Source organism: Nanorana parkeri, unplaced genomic scaffold, assembly GCF_000935625.1.
Source record: "Nanorana parkeri isolate BGI_ZX_2015 unplaced genomic scaffold, ASM93562v1 scaffold1385, whole genome shotgun sequence".
NCBI lineage: Eukaryota > Metazoa > Chordata > Amphibia > Anura > Dicroglossidae > Nanorana > Nanorana parkeri.
The window spans coordinates 113,363-127,874 of NW_017307653.1; the positions used below are offsets into that span (position 1 = coordinate 113,363).

A 14,512-nucleotide genomic window follows, 5' to 3' on the forward strand; every position below is an offset into this window, starting at 1 on the left:
CAATATATATAACATTTCCATCTATTTTAGGTTAATTGTACACATAGGCTGCTGCCTTTTTAGGTAAAATAAGCCCAGGGGTGTAGTGAGGTGTTTCCGGATTTGCACGTCTCTCAAAATTACCTTTATGGACTGTACTAGGGCATGTGTGCCAATGCTAAAGCAGCCAATACTGTTAATTCTAATGATAAAGACATAAGTGTGAAATCCAGGAGTATTCTGTACAAGGTTGAATAGGTCACAATGGAAGGTCGGGTTTATCTCATCATTCCCCCAACAGAAAATTACACTGCAATCAGTTCATCTGGAAAATCAATGCGCACAAGCCACAGAGGACCTACACCAAAAGTCACAAAATACAAAGACTATATTAAGGAGAAAATATTGTCTCAGAGGAAATATATACTGAGTGTGAAAAATAAGACACAGCTCTAGGGAACCAATGAGAGATTTGATATAATATTCTATAAATCCCTAAAGCATGTGCTGTATTTATAATCAGTATAGTAAAAGAAAGGCACAAAAAACCCTTAGTATTCTGTATCTCCTTGTCTGCAGCTGTGAGGCCTATTAAAATGAGTGAGATGCCAGAGATAAAGTGACTGAAGGTATATCTCAGCCCCCATTCGTACATTAACTTACATGCAACAAAGCTCAGCATCAACAAATTTAATTCCATTAAATTGCGCCAGTTCACATCTGAGCGATTGGTTACTTGTAGTGTGACGCCTGTTGGGTAAAGAAGTATATGAGCTTTTATGAAGCACCATCGGGTGTTTTTGGTCATACACACTTGAATGGGAGCTCCTGTAAATGCGAGACACACATTTTTGTGCATTTTTGTACCTGAAGATTTCTTTTACTTCCCCTACCAAGCCCAAACCGAGAAAATAAAATGCATGATTCAGAATTGGCATTTCTGGATGTGGAGGTTTTCATCCACATGATCATTCCCCACCCAAATCTATATGATCCCAGAAGAACTGCTCTCCTCCCCCTAGCAAGCCCGGCCATGGAAAACTAAATGGAGGATTCAGGATTGGCATTTATGGATGTTGAGGCTTCATATCACATGGTGAGGGCCCACCCAAATCTATATGATCCCAGAACTACTCTCCTCCCCATAGCAAGCCCAGCCCTGGAAAAGTAAATAGAGGATTCAGGATAGGCATTTCTGGATGTAGAGGCTTTAATCCACATGGTGAGGACCCACCCAAATCTTTATAATAACTGAAATTCCCAATATAAGAGACAGAACAAGAGGTAGAGTTCCTGGGAGGTAATAGCAAGACAAGTGTTCCAGGACTGACAAGCAAGGTAAGGTTATCTATGACTGTAGGACCCAGTATGCTCTAAAAGAGCTTGCAGAGCAGAAGACACCACAACCCCACGTTGAAAAACCAGGAAAAATAAACAAGGCAGTCAAAGACATTTAATGTCATATACTGCTTACCATTGTCCAAAACAAAAACACATGAAGCTTGAATATACATGCAAAATGCTTGGAATATGCTTCAAAAATGAAGACATAAATGTGAAGAAAAGAAAAATGCTTCTAAATCGCTCAGCTGTGAATGGGCTGAAGCTAAAATGTTAGTTAGGATGGAGTGCGGAAGGGTAAGAACCCATGCCAGGTTTATACTGCTGTCCACACACTAGGGAGATTCACCACTCTTTTTGTTCTGGTGACCACTGTTACTGGGACAGAAAAATTTGGGAAATCCAAAACGTTACTTATGTCACCTATAGAAGAATAAAGGAGGACTAATGTTTAATCATCTATATGGTCTGTGCCCCTCTCCTGCACATATCTCAACTCCTTGATCAACCTAACATGGTCAACCTAATATATGTTTTACAAGTAAAACATATAATATATATATATACTTTGTATATATATTATAGGTATTAAACCTCATAGGTTGATCTATGTAATGCATCACATAATGCATCATCATATACTTCTAAATATGTAGGTCTGGTGGAAATTTTTAAGTGCTTTTAATTAATTGACTCAATGATGGCATCACCAATTACTCGGACAAACATTTTTTCAGAATATTGAATGATCCGTAGAACAAAATTATAAGCGTGTATTTCTACTCCCTGTCCAATAAAAGTGGTCAACCAGGGCACTGTTCTTAGACTGAAGGCAGTAGGTAAGGCCTACTTCTGAGGACAGCCTAACAGTTAACACCAAAGTAAAATCAGCATTAGAAGGACACAAATATTATTTTTTTTAGGCATATTAAGGTAATGGGAGACCAGGCACCTTGTGGCACATGCTATTTAAAAAAAAAATGTTTTTAAATGGCTGATAGGTTTACTTTAACTGTGAAAACCTTCCAATCCTAAAGTTGTTAAGGGCAGCACACCTCATGCCAGTAGCATGCCATCATTCCAGCACACACTACTGTTCTATATTAGTCATTCATTGTGCCCTTTCTAGTGATGGAGTAACACAAGCATTGATGCTGACTTGGCTCTGCTTGTGGGCGGATTGATCTTCCATTCATTATAGCAAAGGAATAATTACAAGGTAAGCGTGATTCTTGAAAGAATACTATGGCATTAACTTAAAACCTAAAGAGCGAATTGTATTTATTTATAGCCCATGTCAGAATTTAAATGAAAAGGCTTCTTTATAGTGACACTAAACTCGGGAGTTAAACCTTAAAAATACATTCAAGTTCCCTAATTATTAATAAACATGTAACTTATTTGTGTATCACTCATCTGTAGATCCTCCAATCATCTCTGAATTGGTGCTGACACTGTCCTTCCTTCTGGAGGGTGACTACTTTTGTTCCCCATGGTGTGTGTCGTAAAGTAGTCACCGCTCCAAGCACGCTCCCATGATGGACTACAATCTCACATTTAGTTTACTCATTTCATTGAGATGGCAGTCGATCACGGGAGCGAGCTTGGAGCTGTGGCTACTTTACAACATATCTATAAAGCCATCTTGTATAGCCACCTTAACTGTAGTTACCACTGCAGCTTACAACTGGAAAAGCTAAAATTCCCTTATGTTATATATGTGTTCTCATCCAGACTAGAGTTCTCCTTTTATAAGATATTCTGAGCAGCCATAATGTAACATTAATAGCAGCCAATTACAAGTCAGCTTTCAGGGGTACATTTTGGCCTTAGAACTTTTGCTAGCTGGTTCTTATGGTTGACCGTTTGTCATTACATTATCACTTAGTCAACCCCTCTGCCTCGCTTGCCCTAAGCTAAACTCTTTTAACCCTTGGCCTCCCTTTGTCAACCCCTCTGCCTCCTTTGGCCATCGTCTTCAACGATGGCCAAGATTTAATATATGGCTCAATTCCAACCTACGGGAATTTCCATATTAAGTTGTGGCCAGTATTGAAGAGATTTTTGTCAGTCATGGATGGTAAGCAAACATTCGAGTAGCGCTATTGCTCTAGTGGTAGAAGAAAACTTCTGAGTTATATTATTTTCTTATTTTGTAAAGTTTCACTGTGACAAAAAAATGAACCCCCCATCCTGCATAGTAAGCTGCCATTACAGCAGCAAAAGTCAACCAATAGATTTCCTAGCTGCTATAAAACAAACAATTGAAACATTGACATACACCTGTAGTCTGACAAAAAATGGTTATGCTCCTTCCTGCATAGTCGGAACTATAAGGTGCCAAGTGGTGTCTCTATCTTCACAGACATTGTCTTCACTGTGCCTCCAGAGCTTTCAAGACAAACCTCTACATTCAGCATATGTTAAGAGCAGGGACCCCCCCTCAAGAACTGACAGTGTTCTGTGTTTGGGCAACCAGACCCACTCTATCCTATTCAAACCCAAAATATAAAGCTGAATTGCAGGCCCACAGTTAAATACATAAGTGAAATACATATATTGGAACTGTGTTACCTTGCAATGGGTTTGCAATTCTGACTAGTCTGTTTTGTGATCCAAACACCTCTGAAAGGCAGTGCAGCCATACACTCTATCTACAATGCAACAGCAGCACAACTTGTTTAAGTACATACTCCCAGCCTGTTTATTGGACAATAATAGAGTAGAAGCACACTTACAATACAAGGTGATCCTTCTGTTTACTCCTCCAATTAGCATGTTTTCAGAAGTGTGTAATTGGCTCCTAGTGCTGACCCAGTGCCAAGATCAGATCAGACCAATATACAGAAAGTTAATCAGACTAATTGGAAATGTCTTTTTGTTAATTTTTAGTGCCAGGAAGGGATTGGTCACATCTTGCTGTGTGTTTAACTGGCAAATAGTGGTGCCGCCCCTTCCCCCCATCCACCCTGAGTCAAGCACTGGAAATGATGCTGGTTGGGTTGGCTCTAGCACACTCCAGTGTCAGGTAGTAGGCCTGGGACTAGCAGTCCGTGAATTTAGGGTACTGATCTACGAACGTGGAACTCGCTGAGGACTGGAGAGGAGAGAAAAGAGAAGCCCCTGATAAGCAAGAAACAGGGCTGCTTGGATTGACTAGGGGAAGCTTGACTAGGGGTTGTGGATTGATTGTTGGACCCTGAGTATTATTCGTTCTTGGACTCTTTAGTAGTGTAAATTGTAAAATAATTGCCACCCGTAATATCCTATGGTGTTGGTGTGCACCCTGTTTTCCAAATAGGTTTATAGTAAGAACTAAGCTCTGTCTCCCCCTTTAGATATATTCTCTGGCAGTCCAAACAGTAGAAAGGAAAAAAGGTAAAGTCAATGTGTCAATGCGCCTAGAGAGCAGCAAGGTGTCACTCTCCTTATGCAGTAGCAGAGCAGGAGTAGGTAGATTACTATAGAAATGGTTTGCAGATAAATAGTTCCCAAATATGTTTCAGTTATCTATTTACCTGTTTGCACTGAGTTGCTCTTTAAGACTGTGATATTCAACAATCTCTTTGCACGTTACTCGTATTTTATTTAAAAACAAATCTACTAAGCACGATAATATTTACAACATCTGCACAGCGTTATGTGTATGAAAAGCTGTAAACACAGCACATTCATTTTACTGCTGATATCCTAAATAATGTAATCTGTCACAAGCATTTATACAGAACGGTGCAGAATTTCAGTACATATGCAGCGGATTTAACCCAGCATCCAGGGGATGGCAAGAGAAAAGGCACCCTGGAAATTGAAAGGTTATTTCAGAATAAAGGCGGTATGTACCATAATGTAATGTAAAGAGCTAAGGTTATGAACTGTACATGCTGATCTTGAATAGATGACAAATGCAATGTTTACAAGCAATTATGGTACCAGCTGAGAGCCACATAGAATATATAAGACAACGGCATTCTCTATAAAATAAGACTGAAACATTGCCCCAGTTATTAAAATGGATTCCTAGTTGGTGGTGCACAAAAGATCTAGAGCAGCTTTTCTTAACCAGGGCTTTGTGGAAATACAAGGTTCCTCCAGAGGTTGTTAGGGTTCCTTGATCCATGAGCAATTTCTGCTTCCCATATATGTAACCACTGACACCAATGATCTTTTTGGCTATCTGGCTATCTGTAAGAGTTCCCAATGATCATCAATGTAAGAAGTGTTCTTCCCACTGACCACCAGACTAATGTACTGTGAGCTGTAGCTATAACAATTTTTGGCAAGGGTTCCCTGAGACCTGAAAGTTATTTTAAGGGCTCCTCTATGTTGAAAAGGTTGAGAAAGGCTAGTCCAGAGTCTTTGACATTGGGACCTAAGTGTTTACATGACAAAAGGAGGCTTCAAGCACAGTGTACATGGCAATCTTGTGACCACAAAAACAGATTCTGGGAATCGGGTTGAATTTGGATACTGAGCATTTATGTCCTAATTCTGGACTTGATCCAGCCTTCCACTTTACTCCTCCTTTGAATCCACTTAAGCTTATACCTGCCCCCTCCCTACCCTATGCCCAATTCTAGGGGGTTATTTACTAAGCTGCTAAAGGCAGCCAAGTGAATAACGGAGCCGAAGTGAAGGGAGCCGAACCGCGTTCAGTTCAGCTGAACAGCCTCAGCGAGTTCGGCTGAACCGAAGTGAAGAACACATTCACCTTAGCCGATCCAACATATGACAGTTCAGTCTCTGCTGTTTGCCCCTATTCTCATAGGGGCCGAACAGCGGAGAATTTTTTAATTCGGGGGACCCTCCTAACATTCCTACCAGACATAGAGGGTTAAGGAGGGGGACCCCACACTATTTTTTTTTAACTATTTGTTTACAATTTGTTGGGAGAGAAGGCAGACCGTTCTCTCTTCTTTAGCTCTGTCTTTGGCTCAGCCGAAGCATATGCGTTCGGCTCGGCTGAGTGCTTCGGCTGCCTTCGTCTGCTGTACGGGCTATTGTGAATAGCCCGTACAGTAGCCCTTCAGTTCGACTGAACCAAAGGCTTCCCCCTAGAACCTTCCAATCTCATTTACAATTATTGGCTAGAGTAGCAGGGTAAACAGGCAGGGTAAACCACAGGGGAGAAGGGTTAGTTGTCTGCCCACCATCACATGACTCTCTTGGCTAGGACAAGTTGTGATCCTCTGCCAGACTGGAGCATGTTTAGTATTTTAAATCCTACAAAATGATTAGCAAAATCTGTACACATAATTTCCACACACTCAGAAATTCTTCCTGTACGACAGTAAGCATCTACATCTACCTGAGATGTTCTTTATCACCCTCTAACACAGCCTTAAGTTGGCCATACACTGTATGAATTTCATCCGGTTCTTAATGAACTGTCCGAAACACACAACAGCCCAGAGGAAGATTTGTCCATCCATGCTGTTTAGCGTGGATGGAGGAATCTGTTATATTTTTTTCGTTCAGCCTGCAGGTTGAACAAAAATAATTAGTTACAACACAAAAAGAAGTACTGGGGTTTGTGAGAGATATGACACCATGGCTTGAAGTTTAGTAGAAAAGTTTTATTTTTAAATAGCACCCATATTGCAAATATACATACAAAAATAAAAAAGGGCAACAAGCAGTTGCAACCAATTAAAAACAATGTTAGACCAGAAGCATAGACCCATTAGACATATTAGACATAACCATTATAGATCAATACATTATGTATGTCCAATCCCTACGCATTTCACAACTTGGCTTCTTCAGGGGATTGTGACCTGCCCTAACAAGAAATAATACATTTAATTAACACATGTCCACAAAACTAGTAGGTCTATTTTTGAGTATATAAAGTGCACAGAGTATACATAGACATGTGCCTGGGTTTTCTATAACCAACGGAAAGAATCCCACCTCCATTCACACCACCATGTACCAATTTACTCACCACCTAATTGGAGTGGCTTAATGAGGGTCGAGCTCTCTGTGTGGAGTATAGGCGGGGACAAAAATCCTCCAACAGGAATGCTCCGTCCAGTTTTTTGTGTCCCGGGGGAGAACAAAAAATAATACAACAGTGTATGGCCAGCTTTAGACAGCAACAAAACACAACATTTAAAAGTGTGGAAGGAGCAGCAGTACTGGGAGGAACAATCAGGCTCTTTATAGCTCTAAACATGTTCAGCCAACTCGTCTTTCTATGCAGAGTCCTAAATGGTTGTGAGTATAGTTTACTGGTAACTCTGTACAGAAAATATACAATTTGTCCCTTAAATTGTATAATAAAATCCTAATTCTGCCAAAATATGCAATACGATATGATGGAAACCCTGTACAAAATGAACCATCCCATCTCATTTTCTCCTCCCTATGACATATCCTTGCTCTCATTTATATTGTCACATACATTTCATTTAATTAAGTTGTTTCTGCAATGTGAAATAACTGCTGCATGAATCATCACCTTAAATTCAACGAAAGAGCATTAGGCTTACTGGAGTTTGGTAGGAGCAGGACTAATGAGAGAAGACACCAGAAGAGTGATGACATAGAGAAGGCAGGTAATAGAATGTAATGATGTTTGTAGGCAGAGTGGGAAAATTAGAATGACAATGAACTGAGAGAGTGTTATCATAAAAGGTGTATAGGGGATTCCATTACTGACCTTTCTCTTAAAGTGACACAAAACTCAGAAGTTAAACCTTAAAAATGCCTTCAAGTACCGTAACTTATAACAAAATGTGTGTATAACTCGGCTGTAGATCCTCAAATAATCTCTGTCCTTCCTTCTGGAGGGTGGCTACTTTTGTTCCCCATGGTTCCTGTTTGTGTTGTAAAGTAGTCACCCCTCCAAGCTTACTCCTGTGAAGGACTACAATCTCAATACAAATTAGTAAACTAAATGTGAGATTGTAGTCCATCACAGGAGCGGGCTTGGAGAGGTGGCTACTTTACAACACACACAAGGGCAATGGGGAAAAAATGTAGCCTTCCTTCTGGAGGGTGGCTACTTTTGTTCCCCATGGTCCTTATGTATGTTGTAAAGTAGCCACTGCTCCAAGTTCACTCCTGTGATAGACTACAATCTCAATACAGATTATCAAATTAAATGTGAGCTAGTAGTCCATCATGGGAGTGAGCTTGGAGCGGTGACTACTTTACAACACACAGGAACCATGGGGAACAAAAGTAGCCACCCTTCAGAAGGAAGGACATGTCAGCACCAATTCAGAGATGATTTGAGAATCTACAGCCGAGTGATACACAAATAAGATACATTTTTGTTAATAGTTAGGGTACATGAATGCATTTTAAAGATTAGATTCCTGGGTTTAGTGTCACTTTAAAGTTCTAGTTGCCTGACTGTTACTCTTGTCCACTGGCTTTGATACTTTTTGAGCCACTGGCCCAGAAGTATGCAGATAACGAAAGTCAGATGAAAGTGCATATCTGCGTACATATTTTAGGCCAGTGCTTGATGCCATTAATGCCAGAGCAATTTTTAAAAGGAAATGTGGCAGGCTCCATTTTATCTCTCCTTTAATGTTGCACATAATGGGTACATGTATTTTGCCAGGACAAATATAAACTGTTGCACATTCCAGAAGTGCTCCTGAGCACTACTGCAAAGATAATTCACCTTCACACCCTCAAGTCAGCTAAGCACTTCAGGACTAATCATCTGTCCTCCAGGAGGTACCCAGCAAGCTTGCAATATTTTAGATGCTGAATAGTTCATAAGACATCATAGATTCCTAATGGACACCTCATCCCTTGAGTTATACTTATAGTTATGTGTTAAAACTGCACTCATTGGGCTTCTTTGGGTGTCCTATTTAATTATGGTACTGTATGTACCCTCATGTGTGTTTCAAGTTTCTTACAATGTATTAATATATATACATACAGGTGAAACTCGAATAATTAGAATATCGTGCAAAAGTAATTGCAGTAAGTGCTGCAAAAGGGGCCCAAACCAAGTACTGAGTACATATGCATGCTTGTACTTTTCAGAGGTCCGATATTGTTCTATGTACAATCCTTGTTTTATTGATTGCATGTAATAATCTACTTTTTTGAGGTTGTGGATGTGGGGTTCTTGGGGTTTCCATGAGCTGTAAGCCATAATCATCACAATTATGACAAATCACGGCTTGAATTATCTTGCTTTGCATGTAATGAGTCTATCTCATATATTAGTTTCACCTTTTAAGTTGCATTAGTGAAATAAATGAACTTTGCACGATATTCTAATTATTTGAGTTTCACCTGCATATATAAGCCACATGCATATTTGTCTATTAAAACCAAACATATCAATCTCACATTTTGCTCCAATAAACACATGTTATTAAATACAATGTATCTTTGTTACTGCACATTAAACATTAAAACTGCACCTCTTGCCCCAGCTCTAATCAACTTCAAAATTATACATCAAAGAAAAATGTATGGGTCACACGACTAACATGTCGATCTACACTGCAATACTAAGGTGGGAATTTGGGTGCAGAAATAGGTGGTAATGCGTTTCACAGACAATGTCTGGCTCTTCAGGCCAAACAGAGCAAATCTTATATATAACTGAGAAGTGTATGCAGAACATGTCCCTCATCCACCATGTGGAACTGGTTAACTTTGCCTCCCCCCAGGGACTTCAGGGGATATCAAACCATCCCACAGGAGATTCTGCAGGGTCCAAAGTAGCCAATACGTTTTGTTGTAGTCCCCAACTTATTAAGTATCTTTAGGTGTATATAAACAAATGTATTTCTGATACCAAGGCTCCTGTGTTTGGTTTCCAGAAGAGATAGAGGAAAGAAGAACACCACCACCCCCCACCAACAATAGTGTGTTGTAGGGGGATCTCCTTTCCCCTGCCTCTTATATCCATCAGCTGTCACATCCTTTCCACCTGTCAAATAGTGTGTGATGCCAGGGCACATACACACTGCACCCCTGCGCATGCACCATGTTGTGCAGGGGTAAGGTCACATCTGCCCCCATACCACTCTTAAGTGCCCCCACCCTAATTCAGAGGCAATTTAGAGACAGTTCTTCTTATGAAGGCTTTTAGGAATGAAGCAGAAACTAGGATAATAAATCTGTCGCTATATGCACTAGAAATCGGAGACAGATTAAAAGATGCTGATGATGTGACAAAATTGATAAATGTCCCCTAATGTACTTTTGCTGCATCATCATCATCATCAGATTTTACAGGGGTTGGGCAGCAACCAGCAAGTCTATGGTCAACGCTGTACAACACCTGTATTAAATGCTGATTGCATATGGGGGAGAATTGATCAGACATTTTTGATTTACCAGCTGATCTACATTTTCTCCCAAGATAATTAGAAGATAAGCATACACCAGACATGTCTCCCCAATGGATTTAGGCCCCTTTCAGTTCCATGCCTTCACTTCCAATCCAAAGGGGATCAGAACAGATGCCACAGTTGTGACATCCATATACATCCAGTTATTTCCTCCATCTCACGATGGAGGAAAAACTTAAACTAACGGACCTATGTTGGTCTAAGGGGAATCAGATGTAAACAGACACGTGTCCATTTACATCAGATTACCCCCAATTTGACATGGTCAGGTCCATTGAAATTGAACACTGATCTGTTTCCTTTTCTGGACCTGGCCGGAGCCGGGGGGGGGGGTAACCGGATGTGAACAAATGCACATTCATTTAGATCCGGCTGTCTATAGAATAACATCAGGCTTTCGTTCAGGTCTGCCTGAAAAGCTGACAGGTGGACCTGGTCAGAATGCCGTTGTGAAAAGGGCCTTAGACTTGAGGGTCTATCCAGTTTGATTGTTTTTTGGGATTGAAAGTTGGCTGAAATTGCCTAAAAATTGCCAACTTAATTCTAGAATGTTGCTCTTTCTCATGTGACTTGCATCTGAATCTGATTGGGGATTCTGGTAGAAACTTTCTTGTAAGCCCTAATTTTATTGATCAGAACATAGTATGTAAATTAAAATAATACACAATCTGCACATTTTAAACTTTGATGTTCACAGTTGTTATAATAGTGAAGACTATTCTTCTTTCAGTCTTACTGTGATAAAACCATAAAATAATGAGTCTAGGGGTAATTTACATATAAAGAGACATATAAAGTGTATCTGTAGCTAGACTATAGACAATAAAAGACCCACATATTCTTAATATTCCATTAAAGAACTTTAAAATAAGCCCTCACTGACCTCTGCAGCTTCAGACACTATGGAGTGATTCATTCTCAAATTTCCCAACAGAGGCTGACATCTGGTTTCAGTCAGTTTCTAAGAGGCATTTCTTACTTTTAATTTTGTAGCAGCAATATGTAGTAGCTACAAATCTGTCTGGTTATGTTCTTTGGTGATTTGTAGCTGCTACAGAGTTGCTGTTGAAGCTGGCTACAATGCTTATCTATGCAAATACAAATCACTCATGTGACATGATCAACAGCATCTGCATTAGATAACAGGAGTACCTACAGAAGTCAACTGATCAGTGCCTGGGCTAGCAATTGCTAGGGAGTTCAGCAACACAGACCTTTCATTGACTGCAAATCATTATTTTCATAGCAACAAAAACACTAAGCAGAGTGATTCTGTAGATGCTATAAATCACCAATGTTACATGGACCGAACGGCTTACAGTACCTGCTGCTTGTCTACATCAGAGGGCTGGCAATATAAGCTGTGATTTTAGTGCTTCTGTTGGGAACTTTGAAGATATATTTTTCCACTGTGTCTGCAGCTACCAAGGTCAATAATGGTTTGTTTTAAAGTTATATTGTTAAAAATATTTTAATATTTTAATGTCCATAGTCACAGGTGAACTTTAAAGGCTACTGCATCCTGAAAAACTACCAAAAGTCACCTTAATTTTGCTTGCCCTATTGACGCCAATACATTTTTACCAAATGGTGAATTTTGCCAAAATCTCCTGATTTTCACTGAAATTTGGGAAAATGAAAACTCTAATTTTTGCTCATCTCAATCTATAAACCTCTTGGTTAAGCACATCTAGCACATTCTGTACATGATAGTTATAAAGACAGCAGATTCTGACATCAGATTGTACTGCTTGCATAATCTGGACAAAGCCTCAACCATGCTAGAATGGCAAAGCACGAACACACCATATTATTCTTAATGCATCCACTGTTCTAAAAAAAATCTTCCAGCCTGTTCCTAACCCCTCTTACTGACTTGTCCTAACCCCATTTACTGACTTGCACTAACCCCTCTTACTGACTTGTCCCAACGCCACTTACTAACTTGTCCTAACCCCACTTACTGACTTGTCCTAACACCTCTTACTGACTTGTCCTAACCCTACTTACAGACTTGTCCTAACCCCACTTACTGACCTGTCCTAACCCCACTTACTGACTTGTCCTAACCCCACTTACTGACTTGTCCTAACAGCTCTTACTGACTTGTCCTAACCGCACTTACTGACTTGTCCTAACCCCACTTACTGACTTGTCCTAAGCCCACTTATTGACTTTGGCCGTGGGGCTCCTTGGAGTGGTCTTGGTTTATAATATAACTATTAGAACTTAGTTTTACCTGGGAATGTACCCATGTGTTTGTGTCAGTTTATCCATCTGACCCTGTTCTGGGTCTGCTCATCAGTTTTTGTTCAATGTCTGTCAGTCTGTGGCTCTCTGTCATAGTCTATCATTCAGTATGTGTAAGTAGGAATTTTGGTGTATTAACATGTGTCCCTTGCAATATATAAATTATGGTTACTTTGAACTCCCGGCAGAATTAATTGACCTTTATACACCCACTGCTCGCAGTCCTGAGACTGTATCTGGTTATTGAACTCCAAGGTGAAGCCTAATATCCTTATACTTTACAGAAGTGGGGACATCTTCCCAGATATGTGTTTTAAATAGCTCAGTGTGTGGTTTGGTGTCTTGATCCTTTAACTATTTACTATGTTGGGATGTGACTTCTGGCAATAAACGGTTTCTATCTAAGCTTTTTAGGTCACTGTGCCATTAGCTGTGATTTAATTGGCACGAGGAGTTGAGTTTGCGACATTAAATATACGCTGCAGCTTTCAAACTGTTGCTAGTCTATAATGAACCAGGATCCCTTCCTTCATTATCAACCCCTTATCGCTCATCATTTCCTCTCTCTGCGAAGACAAAAGGGGGTCTGTCAGTGTCGTCCCCGATCTTTACATATTCTGCCAACCTTTGATTGCAACCCACACACCCACAATATGTCTATTTTCTGTGTCTTCTCAAAGCTCATATCTATAGCCTGCCTGGGTACAGATACGAGCCACTGTTCATGTAATGCCAGATCAGCACCCTCTGTCATCCAGAGACAGCTTAATGGAATTGTGTTTCATTACACAGTTTTATCATGTACACAATCTCTATGTACTATGTCATAACATTAGGAATTATGTAACGCAAAGTAAGGCTAGTTAAGTTCTGCCATGGATTGAAAAACGGTGCAGGAATTGTGCTTACTTACTATATACTGTATGTATGTATATATATACAGTATATATATATATATATACATATTAAAATACTATACATGCATATGTTTATGTACTGCAAAATTTACGCATATGCATCCTCACCTTGAACACCAATGCTGATGTTTGGCGCTATATAAATCAATAGTAATAATAAAAGACACATTGCTGTTTAAGCAAATATCCTAAAAATGTTGCAACAAATTTCTAACAATCTTACACTTACTCCCTGGGTCTAATATACAGGCAAGTGTTACTATGGCAATGAAGGTTCCTCTGCTGCCAACATAAATGTATGAGTGTGTAGCCTTTCTCATGTACACTTTATACAAGGGATAGTGTTATTAAATGCATCTATGTGTGTACTGTATCTGCATGTACAGTAGGTGTGTGTGTGTGTGTGTGTGTGTGTGTGTGTGTGTGTGTAGCCACAGCATGTGTGCTTTTACAATTACATAACACAAGCAGGTATAGAGAATGCACATTATTTGTAGGCTAATCTAAAGCTGGCTGTGCCCTTACCCCCCAGCCTGGCACATGCCCCCAGATGCTGTGGCACTAATGATCAGCATATGTCTAATGACGGCCAGCCAAGTGTCACTCATCTACTCCAAATGCCATTCATTGGAGGACCATTCATCCTTCTCTATCATCATCCTTACTCCTTGCAAAGGAATCTCCATCAAT

At 40.0% G+C, this 14,512-nt stretch overlaps 1 protein-coding gene across 1 annotated transcript in view; it reads right to left on the reverse strand.

The window, feature by feature from the left end:
- The window catches only part of LOC108798037 (guanylate cyclase soluble subunit alpha-2-like), a 102,392-nt gene that overhangs the window by 87,485 nt on the left and 395 nt on the right, over positions 1–14,512 (reverse strand). The gene's annotated exons all lie outside the window — the stretch shown is intronic.